Source organism: Sciurus vulgaris (genome assembly GCF_902686455.1).
Source record: "Sciurus vulgaris genome assembly, contig: HiC_scaffold_629_arrow_ctg1, whole genome shotgun sequence".
NCBI classification, from domain to species: domain Eukaryota; kingdom Metazoa; phylum Chordata; class Mammalia; order Rodentia; family Sciuridae; genus Sciurus; species Sciurus vulgaris.
In genome coordinates, this window is record NW_027632956.1 from 14,652,179 (window position 1) to 14,678,380 (window position 26,202).

The 26,202-nt window shown below is 36.6% G+C and overlaps 1 pseudogene across 1 annotated transcript; it reads right to left on the bottom strand.

Annotated features, from left to right (window-relative positions):
* Positions 1-20,802: 20,802 nt before the first annotated feature.
* Positions 20,803-21,538, bottom strand: LOC306652095 (transcription initiation factor TFIID subunit 10-like; annotated as a pseudogene). Its single transcript has one exon. The product of its transcript is annotated as a transcription initiation factor TFIID subunit 10-like (transcript).
* Positions 21,539-26,202: the final 4,664 nt, after the last annotated feature.

Sequence of the window (26,202 nt, forward strand, 5' to 3'; positions counted from 1 at the left end):
TCATACTTCCTGTTGATTATGTTCTTCTAGAGAACCCTGACTAATACATATACCTTGGAATGGGTTTGTTGTAATTTTGTATATCTGGAGTCCTGAATGACTCCTGTATTTGATTTTTCATTTCATTTTTAAGATTTAGGAATTTTTCCATTACTATTTTATTGAAAATATTTTGCATTTCTTTAATTTATACCTCAGAGCCCCTGTAATACAATTGAACATTTTATATCATCCAATATTTCTGGAAAATTCTGTTCATGGTCTCTTAACATCTTTTATCCATGATCAAGTTAAGTTTTAAGATTATTTATATTGCCTTTGTTGCCTGAAAAATCTTCAAATGATCTAGCTTATTTTTAATGCTTTCCATTGAATTTTTAAATTTGTTTTATTGATTATTCCATTTCAAGTATTACCCATTGGGGCTGGGGTTGTGATTCAGTTGTAGAGCACTTGCCTAGAATGCATGAGGCACTTGGTTTGATCTGAAGCACCTCATTAAAAAAAAAAAATACCAATTGATTTTTCTTCAAAATCTCTGACTCCATAATGAAGTGATCTTCCACTTCTTGTATTTTCTATGTGATTTTACTCCTTCCATCATATTTCACTGGTTAGATCATCTTATCTGTGTACTTTCTAAATTTCTCCCCTGACATTTTCTGCACTGTGGTGTCAGTGGAGTTTTTTGTTGAATCATGCTGTTTTGTTTTGAATGTTTTCTTCAATTGATTTCGCATTTTTTTGTGTGTCTACCCATCTGTTCAAATGGATCTGAAGAAGGATGGCTTCTATTCTACAAGCTTTGAGGAATCCTGTAGGCTTAGAGTGCCTCACAGATTGGGGGAGCTAAATATAAAAAAAAAATGCATATGACAAAGGATTAAATTATTAACTTATTTCCTATTGTGATTCCATAATATTGGTTGATACAATAAACAGAAATGGTAGGATAGCAGTTTCTATCAGTAAAGACCATAGGTAATCATGTATCATATCTGTCATAAAATCAAACAGTAGGTATGATCATTGACTTGTGTACTAATTTTTGCTGTAGCAATAATGGTGCAGTCTGACATTTTATAAACTAACCAATACTAAGAGAATTAAAAATAAAGTTAATTAAGAGGAACAAAGAAGAGATGAGTGAGTAGGAAAAGGTTAGCAATTTAAAAAGTTGAATAGGTCTGATGCAGAGGCAAAATATTATGTGTTTTTTTTTTCTGAGGAGGAGAATAAAATACAGGAAAGAAATTAAAGAAAGACTGAAAGAGAGAATTATGAGTTTGGCTTTTATTGATTCATCCTCTATTTATTTATAGATATTTAAATTAGTGATTATAGGTGTACATAAAATTGAAATTCACAGTGCATTATTCATATGTGTACACAAGAGAGTTTGGTTTGTTTTACTCTACTATTTATCCCAGTTCTGTCCTCCCTCCTTTGCTGTAACCTCTTCCTCTACTCCACAGATGGTGCATTTATTTTTAATGAATTACCCCTTTTTTCCATTATTTTATTTAGCATTAACACATGAAGGGAAATATTTGACTTCTGACTTTCTGAATCTGGCTTATTTCACATAAAATCGAGTTCTCCAGTTTCATCAATTTTCCACCAAATGCTATTATTCCATTCTTCTGTATGACTGAGTAAAATGGCATTGTGAATATACACCATATATTCTTTATCCATAGTCTGTGAAGGGTATGTAGGCTGGTTCTGTAATTTGGTTATTGTGAATTGTGTTTCTATAAACACTGAGGTGACTGTTCCTCTACAGTATGCTGATTTTAGATATTTGGATATATATCAGGGAGTAGGACAACTGGGTCATGTGGTTGTTCCATTCCAACTTTGAAAGGGAGATCCATAGGATTTTTCAGAATTATTATACTAATTTGCTATCCTACCAACACCATATAAGTGTACATATTTCCCCACATTATTCCTTTTGATTTTCTTAAAAATTCTTTTTAGATATACATGACAATAGAGTATATTTTACATATTATACACATATGGAGTATAACTTCCCATTTTTGTGCTATATATGATGTGGAGTTACACTGGTCTTGTATATCTAATCTCCCCACAAATGTTCTCTCTGACATGTGCATACTCCTCATTAATCTTGAAAATTGCTATTATGGGTGAAGTGAGATAAACATATCTATTTAGTTCTTTTTAAATGTAATAATGTTATTGAGGTAAAGGAAAAGAGCAAGGACACAATAATAGACTCTCCTCCATGTAGTTTTGACTGGAATTTCACAGATTTCTAGACATGTTGAACATTTTATCATATATTTGTTGACCATTTGTGTTTCTTATACTAAACAATGTCTGTGTAGATTTTTTGCCCATATAGTAATTGGGGTGGTTCATATTTTTTAGCTGTTTTATATTCTGTATATTAATTTCCTGTCATTAGGAGCAGGCAAAAAGACTTTATCACATTAGACTCTCTATTCACATTCTTGTTTCCCTTTTTGGGCAGAAGTTTTGAAATTTGATTTCATCCCACTTATTGATTCTTGTTTTTTTTTTTTTTTTTTTCTTATGCTTTAGAAGTCTTATTAAGGCAGTTGATGCTTTTGTCAATATGTCATAGTGTTGGACCTACATTTTACTTAAGCACTTCTAGAGTTTCTGGTTTAATTTATAAGTCTTTGATCCACTGAAATTGGCTTTGGTGCAGGGCAAGAGATAGGGATCAAGTTTTATTTTTTCTTGATATGGATGTCTAATTTTTATAGCATCATTTGTTAAAAAGTCTCTCCTTCCTCCAACATATGTTTTTGTCACCTTTGTCACATATCAGGTCACAGTATCTACGTGAATTTTTCAGTATTTTCTATTCCACTGGTCTTAAGGTCTTTTTTGGTAATACAGTTTGTATACAAAAGCTCTAAAACATAATTGCCTATCTGGTATTGTGATACTTTCAGCATCCTTTTTCTCATTCAGGGTGCTTTGGATATTCTATGTCTCTTAATTGTCCAAATGAATTTTAGTACGGCATTTTTGTCAGTACATCTAGTAAAGAATGCCATTGATATTTTGATTGGGATTGTATTGAATCTATTTACTGCTGTATGTAGTATGGCAATTTTGATAATATTAATCCTGCTTTTTCAAGGATGTGGGAAGTATTTCCACCTTGTAAGGTCTACTTCCACTTTATTAAAATTCAGTGTTCTGTGGTTTTTATTTTTGATGATGTTCACCTCATAGTTTAGATTTTCCAAGATATTTTTTAGGATACTGTGATTGAGATTTTTTCCCAATATCTATCTCACAATATAGGAATGCTATTGATTTATATATGTTGTTCTTATATCCAGCTCTTTTAGTGAATTTGTTTATCATCTCAATAAGTTTGCTAATGTAGCATTTTAAATCTTCTAAGTTAAAGTTCATGTCATCACCAGAGACAAGTGATTTTTTTCCCTATGTGCATGCCATTACATTTCTTCTCTTGCCTGATTGCTCTGGCATGAATTTCCAGTTGAATAGGAGTGGTGAGAGTTTATATCCTTGTTTTCTTCTTGCTTTTTAGAAAAAATGCTTTAATTTTTCTCCATTCACTATAATGTTATCATTGGGTTTCTCATATTCAGCTTTTATAACATTGAAGAAATTTCCTTCTGTCACTAGTTTCTCTAGAGTTTTAAAAATGAATGGTTGCTGGATGTTGTCGGAAGATGTTTCTGCTTCTGTTTAGATAATCATGTGAATTTGTACTTAAATCTGTTTATGCAGTGAATTACACACGTACACACACATACACATATAGTAAGTAATATGTAACATTACTCTATAGAGTCATATAAAAAATTTATTTATTTATTTATTTTTGGTACAGGGGATTTAACCTAGCCATGACTTGCTGACTAGCAACATATGCTAGTAGTCACTTTTTAAATGTTTTCCATGGCAGATTCCAAAGGTTTTTTTCCTGGGTGCTGCAGCTGCTCACACAGCCACCACAGACTCCACCACAGATGCTGCCCCTGAAGATGCCACCAAAAGCATTATACAGATTTAATGCAATTCCTATTAAAATCCCAAAGACATTCTTCATAGAACTAGAATAAGTAATATGAAATTTATTTGGAAAAATAAGAGACCCAGAAAAGCCAAGTCATTCATTAGCAAGAAAAGTGAGGCAGGTGGCATCATAATACCAGACCTCAAAATAATCTACAGAGCTATATTAATAAAAATAGCACGGTATTGGCAACAAAACAGACATGTAAAACAATGGCACAGAAAAGAAGACACAGAGACAAACCCACATAAATACAGGTATCTCATATGAGACAAAGATGCCAAAAATATCCACTGGAGAAAAGAGAGCTTATTCAACAAATAATGCTGGGAAAATGGAAAACCACATGTAACAAAATGAAATTAAACCCTTATCTATCACCCTGCATGAAACCCCACTCACTGTGGGTCAAAGACTTAGGCACAAGAACAGAGACCCTATGACTACTAGAAGAAAAACTGGACCCAAATATTCACCATGTCAGCCTAGGACCTGACTTCCTTACCAAGACCCCTAAAGCACAAGAAGTTGAATCAAGAATCAATAGATGGAATGGATTTAAAGTAATAATTTTTTTCAGCTCAAGACAATACCCAGTAATGTGAAGTGAGAGCCTATAGTTTGGAGGAAAATCTTTACCACATGCATCTCAGATAAATTGTTGCCGCCCGCAGCAAAAATCCCAAGGGAATTTATTGGAGGTGGACTGGGAATGAACTACTTCTTTTTCTGAGCTGCTTCCTTGCTTACTTTCTTGTTTGCTAGTTTATAGAGGAAGAGAGGCTTTGCTTAGAGGAAGAGAGGCTTTGAGAGGAAGAGAGGCTTTGCTTAGAGAAAGAGAGTCTTTGCTTAATTTTAGAGATGCTACGCTTTCAGAGAGGCTATTTCTTAGAGGTCTGCTGCTTCTTCTTAGAGGTCTGCTGCTTCTTCTTAGATGTGCGTTCTATGTCCTATCAGAGGTGCTGCTTATCAGAGGTGCTTCCTATAGGTGCATTCTTAGTCCTCTGTTCTGTGATCTGCGATCTGCAACCTGTGACCTAGAGGTACGTGCTTAGTCCCACATTCTGCAACCTGCCATCTGCTATCTAGAGTTGTCTGCTTAGTCCTGTGTTCTGCGATCTCCACCTAGGTGAAGAGAATGTCTTATATACCCTAAGGCAGCCAATCAGCTTAGGATTAAGTAGCATGATTGGAGCATGCCCCACAGTAACAATCAAGAAAGAATGAGGAACATATGTTGACCACTAGCACAAAGGAGACATTAACTAATTAGGCAAAAGGTCATAAGAGATTGTGCCATATTAACACTAATTATGCACCACCTCTTGGCTCAACATCAACTGCCATCTTAGGGCTACTTAAACATGTCTCTGCAATAAATTATCAATTTCTAGATATATAAAGAACTCAAAATCTTAACACACACACACACACGCACACACACGAATAATCCAATTAATAAATCGGCTAAGGAACTGAACACACACCTGACAGAAAAAGATATACAATTGATCAAGAAACACATAAGAAGTGTTCAACATTTCTAGAAATTAGGGAAATGCAAATCAGAAAACTAATATTTCATCTCACCCCAATCAGAATGACAATTATCAATAACACAAGCCAAAATAAATGTTGCTGATGATGTGGGGGGAAAAGGTACACTCATTTATTGCTGGTGGGAATGTAAATTAGTGCAACCAATATGGAAAGTAGTATGGAGATTCTTCACAAAGCTTAGAATTTAAACAGTTATCCTACTTCTTTATTTATACCCGAAGGGCTTAAAATCAATGTAGTGCAGTGACACATCCATATTAATGTTTATAAGAGCTCAATTCACAATATGGAACCAACCTAGATGCTCTTTAACAGATGAATGGATAAAGAAAATGTGAGATATATGTGTGTGTGCGTGTGTATATATATATATATATGTGTGTATATATACACACACATATCTCACATTTTCATACACACACACAATGAGTCGAGATATTATTGATGCATGGAATATATGTTATTCAAATTAGGGTCCCATTCTTGTGGTTGAACATAATGTGGAAGTTCACTGGTCGTGTATTAATAGATGAACATAGGAAAGTTATGTCCAATTCATTTGAATGTCCTATCCCCATGCCACTTCCTTTCATTCATTCCCCTTTGTCAAATACAATAAAATTGTTATTCCCTTCCCACCACTTATTATGTGTTAGCTACCACATATCAAAGACAATATTTGACTTTTGGTTTTTTGAGACTAGCATATTTTACTTAGCATGATAGTCTATAGTTCCACCCATTCACTGGCAAATGCCATAATATCATTCTTCTTTATGGCAAAGTAATATTTTATTGTGTACATATACCACATCTTCTTTATCCATTCATCTGTTGAGGGGCACATAGTATGGATCCATAGATGCGCTCTTGAAAGTGAACTACTATAAGAATTGATGTGGCTGCATCACTCTAGTATACTAATTTTAAATCCTTTGTATATATACTGAGGAGTTGGATAGCTGGGTCAAATGGTCACTCTATTCCAAGATTTTTGAGGAATCTCCATGCTGCTTTCCAGAGTGGTTGCACCAATTTTCAATACCACCAGCAATGTATGAGTGAGCATTATCCCCCACATTCTCACCAACATTATTACCTGTATTCTTGATATTTGTCATTCTGACTGGAGTGGGAGGTAATCTCATTGTAGTTTTGATTTGCATTTCTTTAAATGCTAGAGATTTTTAACATTTTTTCAGATATTTTTTGACAATTTGTATTTCTTCTGTGAAGTGCTTGCTAAATTTCTTTGCACATTTAATGGTTGGGTTATTGTATGCATATGTGTGTGTGTGTGTGTGTGTGTGTGTGTGTGTATGTTTTGAGTTCTTTATATATCCTAGAGTTTAATTCTCTCCTCAAGAGCAGTTGGGAAAGATTTCTCCCATTCTGTAGGCATTCTGGTCACATTCTTGTTTTCTGTGAGGAATATTTGTTTGGTGTCATGCATTTATTAATTCTTGTTTTACCTTTTGTGCTTTAGAAATCTTGATGAGGATGTCAGTTCCTAGGCTAAAATGGTGGACAATTTGTCCTTTATTTTTTTCTATGAGGTAAAAAACCTCTTCTAATATTTAGGTTCTTGACTTAAAGTGAGTTGAGTTTTCTGCAGGCTAAAGGATAGGGGATTAATTTTACTCTACTCTACATGGAATTCCAGTTTACCCAGCACCATGTGCTGAAGAGTCATGTGTTTGTGGAACCTTTTTCTGGAATGAGTTAACGCATATATGTAGGTTTTTTTTTTTTTTTTCTGTGTTTTCTGTCCTGTTTTTATGTCTGTTTTGGTGCCAATAACTTGCTGTTTTTGATACTATAGCTCTGTAGTATAACTAAAGGAGTAATATTGTGTTGTATCCTGCTTCACTTTTCTAGTAAGGATTGCCTTAGTTATTCAGATCCACTTGTTTTTCCAAAAAATTTCATGATTGACTTTTCTATTTCTATGAAGAAAATCATTGGAATTTTTATAGGAATTGAATTAAATCTCTATAATGCTTTTGGTAGTATGAACATTTGGGCATATTAATTCTCCCTATCTGAGAACATGGGATATCTTTCCAACATCTAAGGTCTTCTTCAATTACTTTTTTAATGTTCTGTAGTTTTCATTGTAGAGGTCATTCATCTCTTTTGTTAGATGGATACCTGACCTATATTCGAGCCTATAATGAATGAGAGTTTTCTAATTTCATTTCAGCTGATTCATCAGTGATATATAGGAACATAATTGGTTTATGGGTATTAATTTTATATCCTGTTAATTTGCATATTATCTTAATAAATTCTAGAAGCCTTCTGATGGGGTTCTTGGGTGTTCTAAATATAGAATCATGTCATTGGCAAAGAGAGATAATTTAAGATCTTCTTTTTCTATTCATATCACTTTAATTTCTTACTTTTGCTTAATTGTTCCAGTGAGGTTGGTAAGTACTAAGTTGAATAGAATTGGTTAAAAAAAGGGGGGGCATCCCTCTCTTGTTTCAGTTTCTGCAGGAAAAATTTAAAATTTTATCCATTTAGAATAACAGTGGTCTTGGGTTTAGCCTATATAACATTTACAATATTGAGGAATGTTCCAACTACCCTAATTTATTTAGAGTATAGAGCATGAATGGATGCTGAATCTTGTCAAATGCTTTTTCTTTGTCTATTGTGATAATCATGTGATTATTGTGTTTAATCTATTGATGTGATGAGTTATTTTTATTGATTTATGATTTTGGACCATCCTTGCATTCCTGGCATGAAATTTACTTGATCATGGTACTCTATCCTTTTTAATATGATTTTGTATGGAACTTGCCAGTATCTTCTTTAGAATTTTTGCATCTATATTTATCAGGAATATTAATATAAAGTTTTCTTTCCTTGATGAATCTGGTTTTGGTATCAGGGTGAAATGAGGATCATAGATGAGTTTTGAAGTGTTTCCCCCTTTATGTTTCACAGATTAATTTGAGAAATATTGGGGTAAAGTCTTCTTTGAAGGTCGGGAAGGACTGGATTGAGAAGCTATTTGATCCTTTTTTTTTTTTTTTTCCTTCTTTCTTCTTTTCTTTTCTTGTGGTAGGCTTTTGATGGCATCTTCTATTTTATTGTTTGAAATTGGTGTGTTTTAATATTCTGTGTACTCCTACATTAATTTGTTGATCTCTTTGTGATTTTCTATTTTATTGAATTATAGATTTTCACAATAGTTTCTATCATCTGCATTTCATTAGTGTCTGTAGTAATATTTCATTATCATCATAAATTATAGTAATTTGAGTTGTCTCTCTATTTTCTTCATTAACTTGACTAAGTGTTTATTTATTTTCCAAAGAAGCAACTTTTTGGTTCATTGACTTTTTGAATTTTCTGTTTCAACTTCATTGATTTTGGTACTGATTTTAATTATTTTCTGTCTTCTACTGTTTTGGCAGAGATTTGTTCTTTTCTTGGGCTTTGCAATGTATCTTTAGGTTATTTAGCTGGCATTTTCTATTCTTTTATCAAATGAACCCAATGCAATAATCTTTCCTTCAGAAGTTCCTTCACAGTGTCCCAGTAATTGTGAAATTATGTGTTACTTTTTTCATTTACCTCTATGTATTTTTTAAATTTCATCCCTGATTTCTCCAGGTATCCATTAACTATTCAATAGTGTAGTATTTATTATCCATTTGTCAGTGTAGCCTCTCATTTTAATTTTATCACTGATTTTTCATTCCCTTCTTTTGTGATCTGATATAGTCCAAGGTATTACATCTATAGTTTGCATTTACACAGAGTTACTTTGTGGTTTAAAACATAATCTATTTTAGTGAAGGATATATGTGCTATTGAGAAAAAAGTGTATTCAGTCATTAATGGATGACATTCTATATGTAAATTATGTCTGAATTATTAATTTTATTGTATATTTGTAAACCTTCTTTATTTAGTTTTTGGTTGGAGGATCTATCAGTTGTTTATAGGGATATATTAAAATCACACAGTATTATTGTGTTTTGGTTTATTTGATTCTTGAAATTGAGAAAGGTTTAATATAAGTAGATGTTTCATTTTCAGAGGCATAGATATTTATAATTGGTATGTGTGATTGATGTATAATTCCCTTAAGCAGTATGATATGACATTCTTTGTTCCTTTTGATTAATTTTGTCAAGTCCACTCTATCTGATATAAGGATATTAAAGTCTCATATATGAGTTCCAAGTGAATGATATTTGTTTTCCATCCTTATACCCTAACTTGTGAATGTCTTTGCCTATGAGGAGAGTCTTTTGGAGATAGCATATTGTTGGGTCTTTCTTTTTAATCCAATCTTACAAACTATGTCTTTTGATTGATGAGTTATGGCATTTGTATTCAATATTACTGAGATATAATTTTTATTTTCTATCATTTTGAGTTATTTCTCATTTTTAATTTGTTTTCATAAGGCAATTTCCAGTTCCCTGGATTACCTGTTTTACATACATCCCCAAAACATGCACAGACATATTTGCCATGTTTTGTTCATGACTTAGCCTCAACAGTTTAGATCCTAAACATATCATTAAGTCAGTCCTCAGAAACTTCCTCCTCATGGATCTTCAGATCTCAGTTTTGTTAGCTTTAATTAGTTCCCAATCTGCCCACAAATGCCTCCTGTCATTAGACAGAGATGTGGGCAGAAGGTATCCACAAAATTAGGGTCCCCACTCTCAGATTTTCTCCTTTCTGGCATTACCTCTCACTTTCCATGATCTGGGGATTAACTCTCTGTTTTCTGGGTCTTCATGAACTCAAGCTATAGGTTTCTTTAAAGATGTTTTTACCCCCCTCTATCCTGTGGCCTCTCCTCAAGCAAAAAGAGGAAGGAAAACCTGTGCCCATTTCAATGCCATGACATTGCCTTTTTCAAAGTGTTAAATGGACCTCTATTCTCTGCCCTGACTTAGTCCTTCTTTAGTGTTTTCAGGTAGGATTTCTTTTGTTCCTTTGTCTACAGTTTATACTTGTCTCTGTGTATGTGCTGGAGATAGGGATGAAGAGACTCATACACACTAAGAAATACATTTATAGAGTTCTCTTTTATATTAAAATTTTGTGAAAATTTATGAAACTTCTTGTGAAAATTAAACACATATGACACCCAAAAATTCATGGCACTATGTTCTAATGTCCTGTCCATCCTTCCAAATTCTTCCTATTTTTCTAATTATATATTTTTCCCTATATAAACCCATCTTCATTTTTGTTCAATGCACTCTGCCAGATGTTCCATCTCTTGAAATCTGCCTCACCACAGCAGCATGGCTTTTTTTTCTTAGCATATTTCCAGGGGCTTCCCCTCAGTCACACTTGCTAAGCTCCACCATGTCCATGACCAGCAGCTGCCATGTAGTGTATGTTGTTTTTAAGTTGTCAGGTCAAGTGTAGACTACTGAAATTGTATATCCCAGTGTCATGCAAAGAAAGGGAAAATATCATATAAGAAATTTTTCAGACTATTTATCAAGAAAATCTAAATTTGCTTCCTTGAGTGGTGAGATACGAAGATCATTTTCAAAAGATATACTAGTCAGCCTTTTGCTGTGCTATTGAGGATCAGGAAAATGAATTAAGTAGCCTGGAAATAATTAACTGTTATGTGTAAGTTACTCGACAGTGTTGTGAACTTGATATCATTTTTCATTTTGAGAAGGCTTATTTTATTTTGGATGAGTTTCTTTTGGGAGGAAAAGTTAAGGCAATATCCAAGAAAAATGTTATTAAAGCAATTGAGCAAGCTTATCTACTATAGGAGTCACACCATAAATATTTTAATATCCCTGTGCACTAAATGAATACTTATCAAATATGCAAAATTTTGCAGAGGAAAAGGGGAGCTGAAATATTTAGGAAAAAATATTCTCACCTTGATAACTGTCTTGTAAAAAATAATAGAATATTTCAGAACCACTACCATTACAATTGTATGTTTTCTTGTTTGCAATCATCTTTTCTGTATTATTTTATCTGTATATGATTTTGATATATATTATTCTTCTGACAAGAAATGACATGTGAATGTTTTGAGTAATAGTTCATCTTCAACACATGCATGTTACAAATAATGAGGCATCTGTGATTATTTTAAAAGAGAAAAAATAGCATTCATTATTGTTTATCAAAGAGAATTCAGATGACATACTGTGTCCAAGTAAGTGGTGCTATAATATTTAGTGTTGTTCAGTCTTCAATTGTTGAAGGGGAATAAAAAACAAAGCAAAACCATAGTGTGTTTTTCTTGTAAACTGAGTTAGAATGTTGTAATGTACCACAGAAAAAAGTATGTTTAAATAACACAAGAAATTAAAATTAATTTGTACTCATGTAAAATATTTAATTCTTTCAGTTAAGAAATTTTGTAGTGCCATATTTATTAAATCACATTTGTGCTATGATATTGATCAATCTCTTTAATAACTGTCAGAAATATATGTTAGATATGTCTTCTGCAGTGTATATTGCTCAGTGAAATCCCTTTCCATGTATTAGTACTGAACTTATTCATGTAGTTCAAAAATTCTCATGTTGTCTCAATAACTAAATGTTTATATATTTTAAACAAAATATATGTATTAATTTGTTTTGTTTTTTTTTATTTTTCAGCCACTCTGGCATACAAAAATAAGGATATCTCATAAATAAATTTGCAGTGCAATTCACTCAGTGGTTATTTTGGACAACTCCACCCCCTCCATTAATCATTTTTTCTCCCAAAACATCCCCACCACCCCACAGTGGAACCATATAATTAAAAACATTAAGTCCCTGGGATATATGATTCACATCAAGACATCATTTGAGCACTTCCAAATAATGTACAGATCTTCATGTAAGACACATATTTTGTGGTCACAGTTACCATAAAAAGTAATTATATTCAAGGGCTGGCCCATTTGCTTTGGATGCTGTGTGCTGAGCTGTGACAAGCTTTTGCTTTTGTTATCTGTATACAGCTGATTGTTTTAAATTAGTAGGTTCCAAAATAGCTTTTCTAGCATGTCTAAAATAAAATTATTTAATCTAAAATAAAATAATAGCAACTACCAAAGTTATTTCCATGTGGACTAGTATAAATGAAGGTTGTCCTTTTTCTGTCATTATTATTTTTCTCCCTCTTCCTTTTTACATGGAGTACTCAAATGTTTTACACTTTTGCTACATCTGAATCTGATAATATCTGAAACTCATTATTCCACTACCCAACCCCGTAGCACCAATCTAACATTATTGATCTGATTCTTGGAAAATATTTAACTAAACAGACAGCCCTTACATTTTCCACTCAGAAATTAATTTATACATGGGGAGGACTTTTTCTGTCCTCTCTAGGAAGCTTTTGAACATGTTTTTTAAAAGATTTTCTTAAAGATGGATTTAATTTAGTAATGCATTTCACTTAAATACATCCAAAGAACCTGTTCCACATTATTGGTTGAACAATTAAAATTCAATTAAAGTTAAAATTCTGTGAGATAATAAATACTTATTACTGCTGTGGGCAACTAAGGGTTTTTAGTTTTTTAAAAATACATTTAATATGTACTGACTTAACCATTATTGTGTTTTTTATTATGAAAATACCTCATGTTGCTTTGCAACCATCGCCATTATCTGTCTCTGACAGGGATTAAGAGGGGAAGAAGAAGCCAAGAGAAAGTGTTCAAATTTACAGGAAGAGCCAAGAAGCAAGAAAGAAGTGCCTTGAAGATAAGGAATCCCTTTCCATCTGCCTGCTGGCTCACAGAAGCTGTGTGCCATTATGTGGCCATTTTGGATTGATTATCTTAAAGGGTACAGAAACAAATTTGATGGCTTTAAGTTGGGGGTTAGACAAAGGGTTCCCAGGGTTGAATCTACTGGAATGGATGACCCAGATCCCATGGTGGAGACTGATAAAGCCATGTCTGTGCCCCAGTGTCCAGAGGCTTCAGAGTAGTCAGCTGGAGACAAGGAGGGAGCAGATTGATGGTTTCATAACACAAGCATCAATCTGGACAAGGCAAAAATCAAGGGGGTTGAGGACCTGATATCAGAGTTTTCAAGTGTGAGTGCAAGCGTGAAGATGAGATTCAACCCTGAGAGAGAATCTCCATCATAAAATCAGGAACCCATCTGGCAGATGAGACCGACTAAGGGGGCCAGCTGTAAGTATAAAAGTCATGGCTGGGGGTACCCACACCCCTAAGCCACTCAGAGGGACCCGGATACTCAACAGTTACTTCTCAGGTTGGCAGAGGAGTGTTTGGCCTAGGGGAACCCACCTAGGGAAATCACCAATCTGAAGTCTGGTGATGAATGCAGAGCAGAACAGAGCCTCCGGGCAGAATGGAAGGAGAGGCTGTATCCAGGGTCTCTGGGGCATCAGAGAGGATTTCACTTGCTTAAGAGACAGTGGAAGAGACCATCCAAGTCACAGTACCAATGTAAGAACCAAAAAAACCATGCCAGACATGGGAATTGACATAAGAGGGCTTATTAAGCAAACAGAGTGTCTCCCTGCAGGGTAAGAGAGAAAATGAGAGGAAAAGAGAGAGAGAGCATGCAAGAGAGAGTGAAAAGTGAGAAGGAGAGAGAAAGAAAGTGAGAAGGAGAGAGAAAGCATGAAAAGAGATGGCAGGGTTGCTATCCTTAAGCAGTTGAATTCTGCCGGGCTAACAGGTGATCAATAATGGAGGGTACTTGCAATATGACTGATGAACCCTTAGCTAGCTAGGATGTCTATAGACTGACAAGTAGTTGGGAGGTGGGGAAATGGCTGCAGTGGAAAGGGTGGGGAAGCTGCTTTATATTATATTACACTTATGAATATAAATTGGACTTTTTTAGTATTAAGTTACCAAGAGAAAAATACAGAAATAAGGTAAATTTTAATATGATTTGATAAGAAACTCTTGAGTTCAATTTTTAGAGTAATATTTTTAAGTAACTATTATTCACTAAAAGTTTAAATGTATATTTTCAGGCTGTAATTTTTATTCTACTTTGGATAATGACTTGAATAGAAGTTCTTTCATAATGTTTCATGATCCAAGAGTGTAAATGGATTTTTCAGTACTTTCTTTTTGAAGACATTTGAATTAATATTTTGATCTCTTAACAGCACACATATGCACCTGATTATAAAAGACTGTTATGATCTGATTTTTGTGTGTTGGTTATCTATATTTCACCTCAAATGATAATTACATAGTAGGATAAAATAAATATTCATTAACTTAAACACTCTCATTTTCCAATACAGATATTGTTCACAAATATCTAAAAATGGGATCAAATATTGGGAGTGACCAAGCTTCTGGGAAGTCTTCTGATGAAGTCCAGTCACCTACAGGTGTTTTTCTCAGAAATCATAAACAGATGGATCTCAATGGAGGTAACACTTCAAAAATATATAAATATACATTTATATGTGTGTTTATGTACATAAATAAACACACACACACATATATATGTATACATATATATATATCAAGCAAATAAACCAATTTGAAAATTTTTATGAAGAGAGCTGTTATAATAATATCAATGAGTTGTATTCTTAATATTTCCTTTTTCCTAATTACTATTCCAAGGCAAGTAAACAATAATCACAGTAGTCTATATTCTACAGAAAACAGAATGTTCATTCTTAGTTCACTATTGTACAAAAGTAATTGTTTTAATTCCAGAAATCTAGACTGATATCACTCTAGAGGGCCTTAACAAAGTCCTATTTTCAGAAAATGTGATTCAGTTATAACTCTTTGAGATTCATTTGTATATTTCATATTCAGATTTTAAGAGAGAAAAACAAAATAGACACCAGCTTTTATTCCCCTTACTTTATAAGTATCAGTGTCATTTCCTTTGTGGTTCATGGCACCTAGAAATACCTATTGTACATATAAATTATTTCTCTATGTGAGTTATGTAACATATTTCTTTTTTAATCAATGGGATATTATAACTTTGAACACAGAAATAATGACTATTATCTACTCAATATGTACTCTATATTAATATTTTCTTCAAAAAGTGAAATATTTAAAATTAGAAGTTTGTTTTCTTGTAACTGTAGTGAGAATGAAGATTAGAGTGTCTGTTCTGCTGGTATATTATATTATTATTGTTAAAAAATTGTTTCTGAGTGAGTTAAGGAAAACAATATCAGTGTTTCCTGTAATAAATAAGCACTTTCAATGCTTGAGTTCAACTTGATATTTGTGTAATTATATAGAAATATCAAAATAATAATAAAATTATTCTTAATTTTCTTTATACTATATGTGATTTTATCACAGGTATAAAAAATGTTGGCATTTGGATCTATATGTGGATCACATAATTCTTTCATTGAATTGTATATTTTCCCTCCAGAGGTGACATGCTATAGATTTTATATATATATACATATATATAATATATATATATTTTATATATATATACTTTTTTTTAGTTCAATTCATTTTAGTATCTAGAACAATTTATTTTTTTCTTCCTCCCTTTGCACATATACACGTGATCTATTTCTGATTCATCATGGCCTAACGGATGATGTCAATTTTACAATGCTGAAAAATCAATACACATTTATAAGAACACATATGAAAAGCAATAATTTTTTTTTTACTATAACTTAAGACATACACTTGTGAGAGCCCTACCAAAAGTAAGATGAACTGAAGGATTTAAAGAAAGGGTTCTTACTGTAAGCATAAAAATACAAGAGGCACAACTCATCGGATTCAAAGAAGACTTTATTCCTCCACAAACTTGTGCATTGTGGGGTTCACTTTCTGGTTGAGAAAATGGCCATCAGCTACAGATGAGATTTTGGTTTTATAGGGTACAATGATGTAATTGGAAACTGTACATGCAGTTTTAACCATCAGGGGTTAGTTTTACAGGTTAAAACTTTAATTTAGGAGAATTGTAAGAAGTCTGAAATTCATTGTTGTCTGTGGGGATGAATCTGCATCCTGAGAGATGAGTACTCAAATCTTGTCCATTGACATTTAGGACCAATTTGCCATAGAAGAAGGTCAAGATTTAGGACCCAGGATTCAGTATCCACCCCTTTGCCCCAGGGCCCATTGTTATTAGAAAAGAATGCGCTGGGAGAGTTTTAATGTTTGATCAATTTCCCCTCCTTCCTTCCAAGTCACACTGTCCTTCCATTTTCTTGGGGAGCTGTCTTATAGGGCTATTATTTCCATAACCCTTCAATACTTTCCATATAGCTCTACACAACTGTTTGTAAGAAAATGTAGCCATCTGCGAAAGTCAAAGGTGTTCCTATGAGTCTTACCATACCAGATTAATACAAACCCAAGGTATGCTTATAGCAATGCCAAACCTACAAAGCTTCACAGGTGGTGCACCCAGCCCTGTATTTTCTGTTAGGTCTTTCCATCTTAATGCAGGGAATAGGAAGGGCTGCCCGGTGTGGGAGGATAGGAAGGCAACTGCACATGAGAAGAGTAAGTGTGCAATCATGGATCCTGTTGTACACACTCTCTTGTCCTGGCAACAAAATTGGGTCAAAGAAGAGACACAGGAGCAGATAAAAGCCCTCTGTATTCAGGAGTGGAGCCTGACTTGAACCCAAGATTCAAATGCTAGTTCTCTTTACACCTCCTCAGTTACCTTCCCAGTGAACACTTTAAAGCATCAAAATAGACAGGTCATTTTTCTCTTTACAAACAGACTAGATTTCCTATGAGAAGAAAATTACCTGTCCCCACTTTATGAGCTCTCCTCTGCCCTACTGGTTTTAGGGTCTGTGTCCAGAGCTTTACAACCTCTCATGACTAAAGATTGTGGGAAGATAATCAGCTTACCCTGCATGGATAGGAAGACTGTAAAATTCTAAAGGACTTTCCTGGTACAGTATCATGGCCATTGCTCCCTCTAGTCAAGGCCCCTGGATGCATATCACTTCATGGACACAATTCACTACAATCAACCTCAGCACACTGAGGCTTCAGGAACTATGATGGGACCCAGAGGAGCAGGGAGACTAACTGTGGAGCACCCCTAGATGCTGGCAGGTAAGTGCATCCCCACCACCTAGTGGTCATGAGGGGCAACAGCGGGGATCTGTGCACCACATACCCAGGATCTTCCATAAAAAAAGACATGATCTTCCAAACTGGTCCTCTCAATAGTGGTCAAAGAGCAGCAACATGATTTCCAGAACTTATGAAACAATGAATTGGTTTTTGCTTTCATCTATGGAGAAGTGAAAGTCAAAACGTTTACAGGGTTTTGACTATTAGCCTGTGTTTGAAGGTCTTAAAGGGAACACTGGAACAATATTCCCTGTACTCCTGACTACTAAGGTACCATGAGCCCTAGAGTCTGTATGCCTTGGTTGTAACTGGCTAATACTGAATGCCCATCTGCCAGGGCTCAATGAGAGAAGTTATCATAAAATGTTTATATGCAAAGTGGTTAAAAAAGATCCTGTTCTTGGAGGAGAGTCCAAAACAAGGCGTAAGTATTTAACCCCAAGTGTGCACCTGGAGGGATTATGAAAATTAGGATTCCTGAGCCATCCTGAGTCAGATATTGCAGGTCTGGGATGTGGCCTGAGAATTTGCATTCCTATCAATTTTTCTGGTGAAACAGATGCTGGTCGGGGGCCCACTGTTGGGAACACAACCTGAACCCTAGTGTGACTTGGGCTGGACTGCTAAAGGAAAGGAGCAAAGGACCTTTAAATGTTTATCAAAGAAAAGGAGTTGCTAACAGCTAACCACTGGATAGTACTTCCCAGCTTAAGATCAACTGATAGCTAATACCTTCAGGTTACAAGGATCACAACTTCCAACCCAAGTCATTACCCCCTGAGGTTATCCTTTCCTGCCTTTGGGAACATCCACATGAAATAAAGGAGATGGGTGTCTATCAAAAAGCAAAATATTCCCACACTCAGGAGCACAAGCTCTGGGTCCCAGCTCCTTTCTTGAAGAGTCTACTATCTCTGATACATCTTTTAAATAAAACTTGTTTTCTATGCAAATCTTGGCTCACTCAGTTGTCAATCTTCAACACAAGGCGACATGATCCTGATTTCCCATATCAATAGAAGACGGATAGCTTTTAGTGGTGAGAACCCCATTCTAATTAAGAGAAGTATTCTTAAAAGTGGGCCCATTGTGATGTCCCCAAGTGTTTTCTTTTCCAAGAAGCACTTTATTGCATCCCTGCCTGGCCTAAGTGGATGGACTATGTCACACTCCTCAGCAAATTACCTATATTCTGAAGGAAAAATGCAGGCCTGAAATAATGTTGACAAGAGGGAATCAAGTTACTCTGAAGAGGGAGGCTTTTGTGACCCTTTTTACAGACCAGATCCTGAAGCTCAGGATGATCAAGATAATCTCTAAGAACTTATGTTTAAGAATCCAATAAGAAACAGCATCAGACAAGGTGACCTAGATTTGCCATTGGCACTGGGGACAGGACAGTCTGATGTCATTCAGCTAACAGTGAAAAGTCAAAAGGTGGAACTGGGCAGGGCTCTCATGAAACTTCCCTGAGATCCTCCAATAAAACTAGAGTGCAGGAGAGGAACAGCTCTGTCTTCTCTGTGAGAGAATCCCATCTCTTTTGGGAGTGTCCCCTTTCCCTTGTAGTATCACTTCAATAAACTCATGTTTGTTACTTTGAGTGATATGACTGAAATCTTTCTAATTTGATTACGAGAATCATGATTTGAAGGTGGGTCTTTGCACTGCATTAGTTTCCCAGAAGTCACCAGTCCTGTAAACAATAAATATTTTAACGAGTTCTCAAGTTCTGCATTGATATTACTTCAGTGACATTGTCAAGCTTTCTGGCTTTTCCAACTCTTCAGGAAAACTCAAAGGGAGAAAGTATAATATAGAGCTGAACACCAGGATTGTCTTTCTCCTCTACATAGTGGATGACCCAGTTGATATAGTACTTAATATGCATTGTAGATCTATTGAAATATGATTTGCTTGAAAATAGAACAAATAGTTTTTTACAAACATGCCTACTGAGAAAGTGCTACATATAATACAGAAAAAAAGCAAGCACTTTCAGAGTCCATTTGTCCATTGGACACAATAGGCACCATGCCTACATCCCATAGAAATGTTTTATTTTGAAATCTAAGGAAAAATAAATGACTGTAAAATGTCCTGGATTATATTCATCTTCATACAAACCACTAGCACAATGTAAATTTAACCTTCTTTCCATAGGGAGGAGCATATGAAAGCAGAAGCAAATCTCTAGGACTCTTAAAAGATGTGCTCCAGAATGTGGCCAGAATTTGGTTGTTCTCAAGGCTTGTATGGATTCAACTTCTTTTCTCCACATTTTATTAGTGAATTCTAACTGTACATAATGCTCAGATTTGGTATCTATTTGTACATGCACACAATCAAACACTTATTTAACCAGCACTTTCTCCTTCCCTCCCCACGTGGTCATACCACTTGGTTCCTTTCCTTTACTGATCTCCCTTTGATTTTTAGGAGATCCACCCCCAGGTTTGTTTTCCTCTCTTCTCTCTCTAGCTTCCCTCACAGGACATCTAACCCTTCACCTTTTCAGTTTGACTTATTTCACTTAAATTTTCTGTCTCTAGTTCCAAGCATTTTCCTGCAAATGACACAATTTCATTTTTCTTTATGGCTAAATAGAAATCAATTGTGTATCTCTACCACATTTTCTTTATCCATTTATCAATTGATGCCTCAGCCAGTTTCATGGTTTAGCAATTGTGAATTGTGCCCCCATAAATATGGATAAGTATCCTTTTAGTATGATGACTTTAGTACTTCAAGATAAATACCAAAGAGTGGTGTACCTGGGTCATATGGTCATTCCATGCTTAGTCTTTTGAGGACACTCCATACTGATTTCCATTATAGTTATACTATTTGTCAGTTCCCTCAATAGTGTAAAAGTGTTCCTTTTTCTCCATATCCTCTCCAGCATCTATTATTTCTGTTCTTGATGAATGCCATTCTGAGTGATGTGAGATGACATATCAATGTAGTTTTGATTTACATTTCCCTACTAATGATGTTGAACATACTTCCATATATATTTTTGTCAATTGTTTTTATTCCTTTGAGAAGTGTCTGTTTAGTTCACTTGTCTATTGATTAATTAAGTAATTGGATTTTTTTTTTTTTTTTTTTTTTTTTGCCTGTCACAATAAAGTTTATTATGAAAACAGGCTGGTGTGGGGACATGGGGACAGACAAGTACATTTGGGTTGGGTGGCTCAGGTGAAATAGTGCGGCTTCTTCACATTGATGCCATATTCGCTGAGGGCAGTGGTCAAGTCCTCCGTGGTTAGAGTGTACTTGCGGTCCTTGCTTTTGCTCCTGGAGCTGCCAGAGGCTGTGCCCTTCATTTTGCAGTGCTGGAGGGCATCGTTGGCAATATCTGAGATGAATTTCTGGGCAGCTCGGGAGATGAGCCGAATTATGCGTGGATCTGAGGCTTCAAAGCCAGCCTGATTCAGGTAATAACCAGTCACTGCATCTGGGATCATAGGCGTGTAATCCTCCAGCTGCATCAAGAAGTCCACCAGAGGCGTGCTGGACACCATGGGCTTTACGTCTCCATTGGCCGCGCTCCGCAGTATGTAAACCCCGTTAGACATAGCCCCCTCCGGGGGCGCCGCGCCGCCGGCCGACACCGGAGCCGCCCCACGCCGCTCAGCCTGCTCCCCGGCCCGCGCCGCCACAGGTCCCGTGACCCCAGCCGCGACTCGAGCCCCAGGCCCCCCTGCTGTTCCCGCGGGGCTGGCCTTGTTCTCCGCGGCGGTGCTGGCGGGCAGCGCAGCGGGAGTCGAGACCGGGGGCCCAGGGCCTAGGCGGCTGAGGCTGGCGCCGCCTCGGGGTCCGTGCGGGAGCCTCTGCAGCTCATTGGGCGGGTGGGAGAGGCGGCGAACAGAGCCGCTTCCCAGTAATTGGATTTTTTGGATATTCTTCTGTTGTTCCTGGTTACCATTCTCTTGTCTCCTCATTACTACAAATGAAAGAGAATTGAGAAAAACAGTTGTCAAGTGAAAGAAAATCAACTCAAACTGACATAGACAAAGATGGGGGCAGTGTTTACTTTTACAGATGATAAACCTGTGGATAGTTCTGACTGCAGGCACAGCTGGTTTCACTGATTATTATTATTATTATTTGGCTTTTTATCTCTTAGTTTTCATCCCATTTTCTGGCTTCCTCTGTAACTACAAGATGGCAGTATGCTTTCCATGCTCAACTCCCACTAGCCATTTTTGGGCCTCTGAAAGAGTCTGTGGACCAGTTCAAGCCACCTTGGCAGACTGTGTTTTCTTGTTCAGTGGGTTTCCATACTCCAATTTCTTAGACTTGGTCATATTCCCACCTCACACAACATAGGGTAAAATGCAGAAGAAGGATTCCAGGAAAAATTAGGAGTTATTTCTGGAAGAAGAGAAAACAGACATTGGAGACAGATAAGAACATTCTGAGCATATTCCCCTGCTGTGACCAATATGGCTAAATTTTCAGTTCAAGTGAGGGGCAAAAGGGGATTAGGAAATCAAGATTCACACAGATTTTGAAGATTACACTGGGATAAAGTGGAGCTCTGCTCTCTGATGGAGATGTAGATATAAAGATTTATAAAAAGAATCCTTATTTACGTATGTCTCATTATCAGGTTAAGGCTTATGAAACCATTATTCTCTGTAGTAAGGAAAATCACAGAAACTAGGACATTTAAGTAGCTTTTCCTCAGTTGCAATCCACTGTTGCAAAGTTTAATGTTAGTAGTTTTGTGTCGCTTTCAAGAAAGTTCAGTGTTAAAAGTTATTCTAATGTGGCCAGACACAGGAGAATTGGAGCTGGTGAAATATTGTGGTTGTCAAGCATAAAATTTTCTTGGTTCCCAGGAGCTATAAGACTAATATCAAGATCAGAGTTGATAGGACTCTTACACAGAGTCTCCTTATTCAGGGCATTGCCACAGCAGTGGTCCAGCACCTGTGTCCATGTACAGAAACATTCCCAGGCACCAGGCATGGCACAACCATGAGGCCCTCAGAGACCCCCAATCTCAGCCACTGCTATCCCATTCACTGCCACCACTTTCCACACTACCCTCTGATATGCAGGGGAACAGCTGACTACACCACAGAGTTTGGAAGCCTCTATGTCAGCTCATGGCACTGTAAAAGAACCCAGATATCAGGACATCTCCACTTCATAGATAAGGAGACCAGGGCTCAGAGGGTATTAAACTTCCTTCCCAAGGCCACTGGTCTTGAAAGTGGTAGAGTCAGAACATAAAGAAAAATCCAGCATTCCAAAGGTATGTTTTAAATCATTCTTGGACTACCAGTGCACTAATAGTCTCCCTGAGTTACAAAAATATAATCATAGACCTGGAGAAGGAAGAGGGGAATCAGAAAGGATGAATACTCCATGATAGCACCTCATAGAGGTCCCAAACCAGTCCATTTGTGGCTGAGTTTGGAAGACTTCCTGTCTGCTCACATCTTCTAGTTGTTTCCACATATATTTATTTCCACATCATCTTTATAATTTTTGCACTTGAGTTATTTTTTGTTTACCTATTTTTCTTAAGACACCTTGCCTGTTGTAGTTACTAAAATATAATAAAAACCTCAGTGGTTTATGGCAATTTTCAATAAAAATGAGTACCATTTGCCCCAAATAATAATTGACTTCAAAATTTCATAGAACTATTAATTAATTACCAGTCATATGTGCATCATTCAAAATCATTCATCTGAGGCAGGGACTGAGCTTGGAGAATTGGAGCTACTGGGTCATACAAGAACACAAATGGCCCCTGTGCTCTTCTGCCACATGCAGTTATCCAGATACTCCTTCAATCTCCATTGCACTCTGAGAGAAATGTGAGGGATGTTTCAACTTCCCTCAGCCAGGAGGCCAGGAAGATATACTACCCCAAATGTAGTCAAGTTCACACACTTCAAAACCAGATTCTTGGTTCTGGTCACTGCATCCTTAGTTTCCACCACATATGCTTTTGGATGTGATCTAATTCAGGGGTCAAGGTTCTTTCCAGCAACTTCTTTCCTGACCATTGAGTCATGTCATAACTCCCATGTCATTAACTATTCTGTGATTATTACTTGTTAAGTGCTCTAGGAAGAAGAAACCAGGTTTGCACAGTGTCCCCAGGAAGTCAGGTAGTACTAGGCTGAGCAGTCACATCTGTTCTCACTGTCCTACTGTCCATCTGCTTCTCAAATGTCTGCCAGAGACCAATCTCCATGGAAGAACAGAAGAGCCAACAAAGGAAAAAAGGGCCTTTGAGAGCATGCAGGAAAATGCCCTTAATGTACAGAGAAGCAAGCCAGCCCTGAGGGCCTTTGTCTCCCATCTTGCACAACCAGCTGGGGCACAGCTATATTGAATCAATGTTCCCTGACTCCTGGCACATGTTTATCATTTATTCAACTGAAAATGTTTCTACCACAAATTACATTGGCTCCTAGCTCCAAGGACAGATTATTAACTCTTCACTCTAGAATAATCTAGTTTCTATAATATGACAATGCAGTCACAAGTATATTCTCTGACCTGGGAGGTTAACCACATGATCTGCTAGACTCAAATAATCCTAAAGAAATAGAAATCATAGGGATGGGTCACCTAAAAATATTTAAAAATGCCAACCCACCCCATCCTCCTCCTCTAGACTCCAAGAGTTTCTATCCTGTGAATGGGAAAGGTTTTATGTGAGCGCATAAACCAGATGCTACACATGGACTAAATTTTATCTTCCTTAGAAAGAACTATGGAGTCATTGCAGGTTTCAGATGTCAGGCTGTGGCCTGTGAGCTTTTCTCTCACAGTCAACCACACTACTCCCTGTTGCTCAGCCCTAATTTACAACTGAACTTCAGTCTGTCTACCTCTGAGTCTTCTTCCAGTTTTGGTGGGGGATAACCAAGAGGGTAGGCTGCTTTGCACCATCCAAGATTTGGTACAACTACACCAGGAATAGAGCTGAGTAGGGGCAAGTGGCACAGTCTAAGGGGGCAAAGGTCTGGACCATTCAAGGGCCAAACTTATGTAAAGGAAACAGAATTCCAAGGAAGATTGGTCTTGTTGGAAAGGGATGGGAGACAACAGAACTTTTTCCCCAACCAAAATTCCTCTACACTTACTCTGGTTTTACTATTTTTGGTAAGATCTTTAAATTTTCCAGATTATTTACATACTAGCTAAAATCTAGAGGAACCTAAATATCCAGGAGGAGCAATATGACTGAATCAATTGTTACAATGTTACACAACTCTTACACAGACTTAAGAATGATAGTGAAAAATATAGTGGTTTATGAAACTCAGAAAACACTCAAATGTAAAGAAAAATAGAAAATTGCATGCATGATGAGATTACTACTGTGCCATCTGATGATGTACTTGCTGAGCAAAAGGTCCCAAAAATATTCAATATAGTACTGCTAGTAAACTTGTGGGGTAGTGTGCAGAAATATAGAGATATGAGACCTGATTAGGCTCACTGTCCCCACTTGGAGCCTCAGAGCTGCCTGGGACACCCAACTCTCTCCTACAAACCCTACACAGCTGCCACTGGGAATTAATGTTAGGAAACTGATCTAGGTGTGCCTAACTGTCCTGCCCCATGGAAGGTGCTGTGCTAAAAATAATGGAACTGGATATTGTGGAATCCAAGTAATCTTGAAGGTTTTCCCCTAAGTATTCAGAATTGAAATGCACATTCCCATGGGACTGAATGTGTCAATGTTGTCTGGGCATTGAGCCCTGACCCTGACCTCAGGGATTTTTCCATCCAGGGTGAATATTTACAAGTGAATCTTTTGCTTCTGGCTTGTCCTCTAGCATTGTAAGGGAATTCAAGGGTTCCAGACTATGCTGCCAGCCACTGCTGTAGTTCTCTGAGTTTTTTCTTTCTCTCCTTGCTGCCTGAACCCCCTCAGCAGGACTCCACAAGGAATTTCCTTCATGAGCTCTGTTGAAGTTCATATGTTGACATGCTTCTTGTTATGACTAGAAAGAAACTAGAGCCCTGGTCCCCTTAGTGTCATTACTACATATTAATGCTGAAAATTGCACTGGCTAGAGAATTCTAGGACACTGTGGGCAATGTCAGACATGCCCAAGAGTCTGTGACAGCCTTCAACTCAGCACCTAGCCCAATATGCCCAGAAGGAATGGCTGCAAAATTAAACTTCAATTAGCCAAGAATGTACTGACCTCAAGTTGTGACTCTCAGAGGGACATTGCACGCCATGGCTGGGAAGAATTTGAGCATGCCTGTTACCAGTCTAAGTTTGGATTAGCAAGGGAAATGGTCTTTCAGTAATGGTCTTAGTTAGGGAAGTGGCCCATTCCTCATATCAAGACCTTAGGACCAGGCCTGGCGACCATTAGCTTACACATCATGGGAGAATTTGGCACTTCTGGTCCCAACATGTTGCATTTTCTGTTGTATTTCTTGTCTCTATTCCTTTTTCTAACCCCACATCCATTTTTCTCATCCTCATGGGCATGACAGCTGTGTACTGATCAT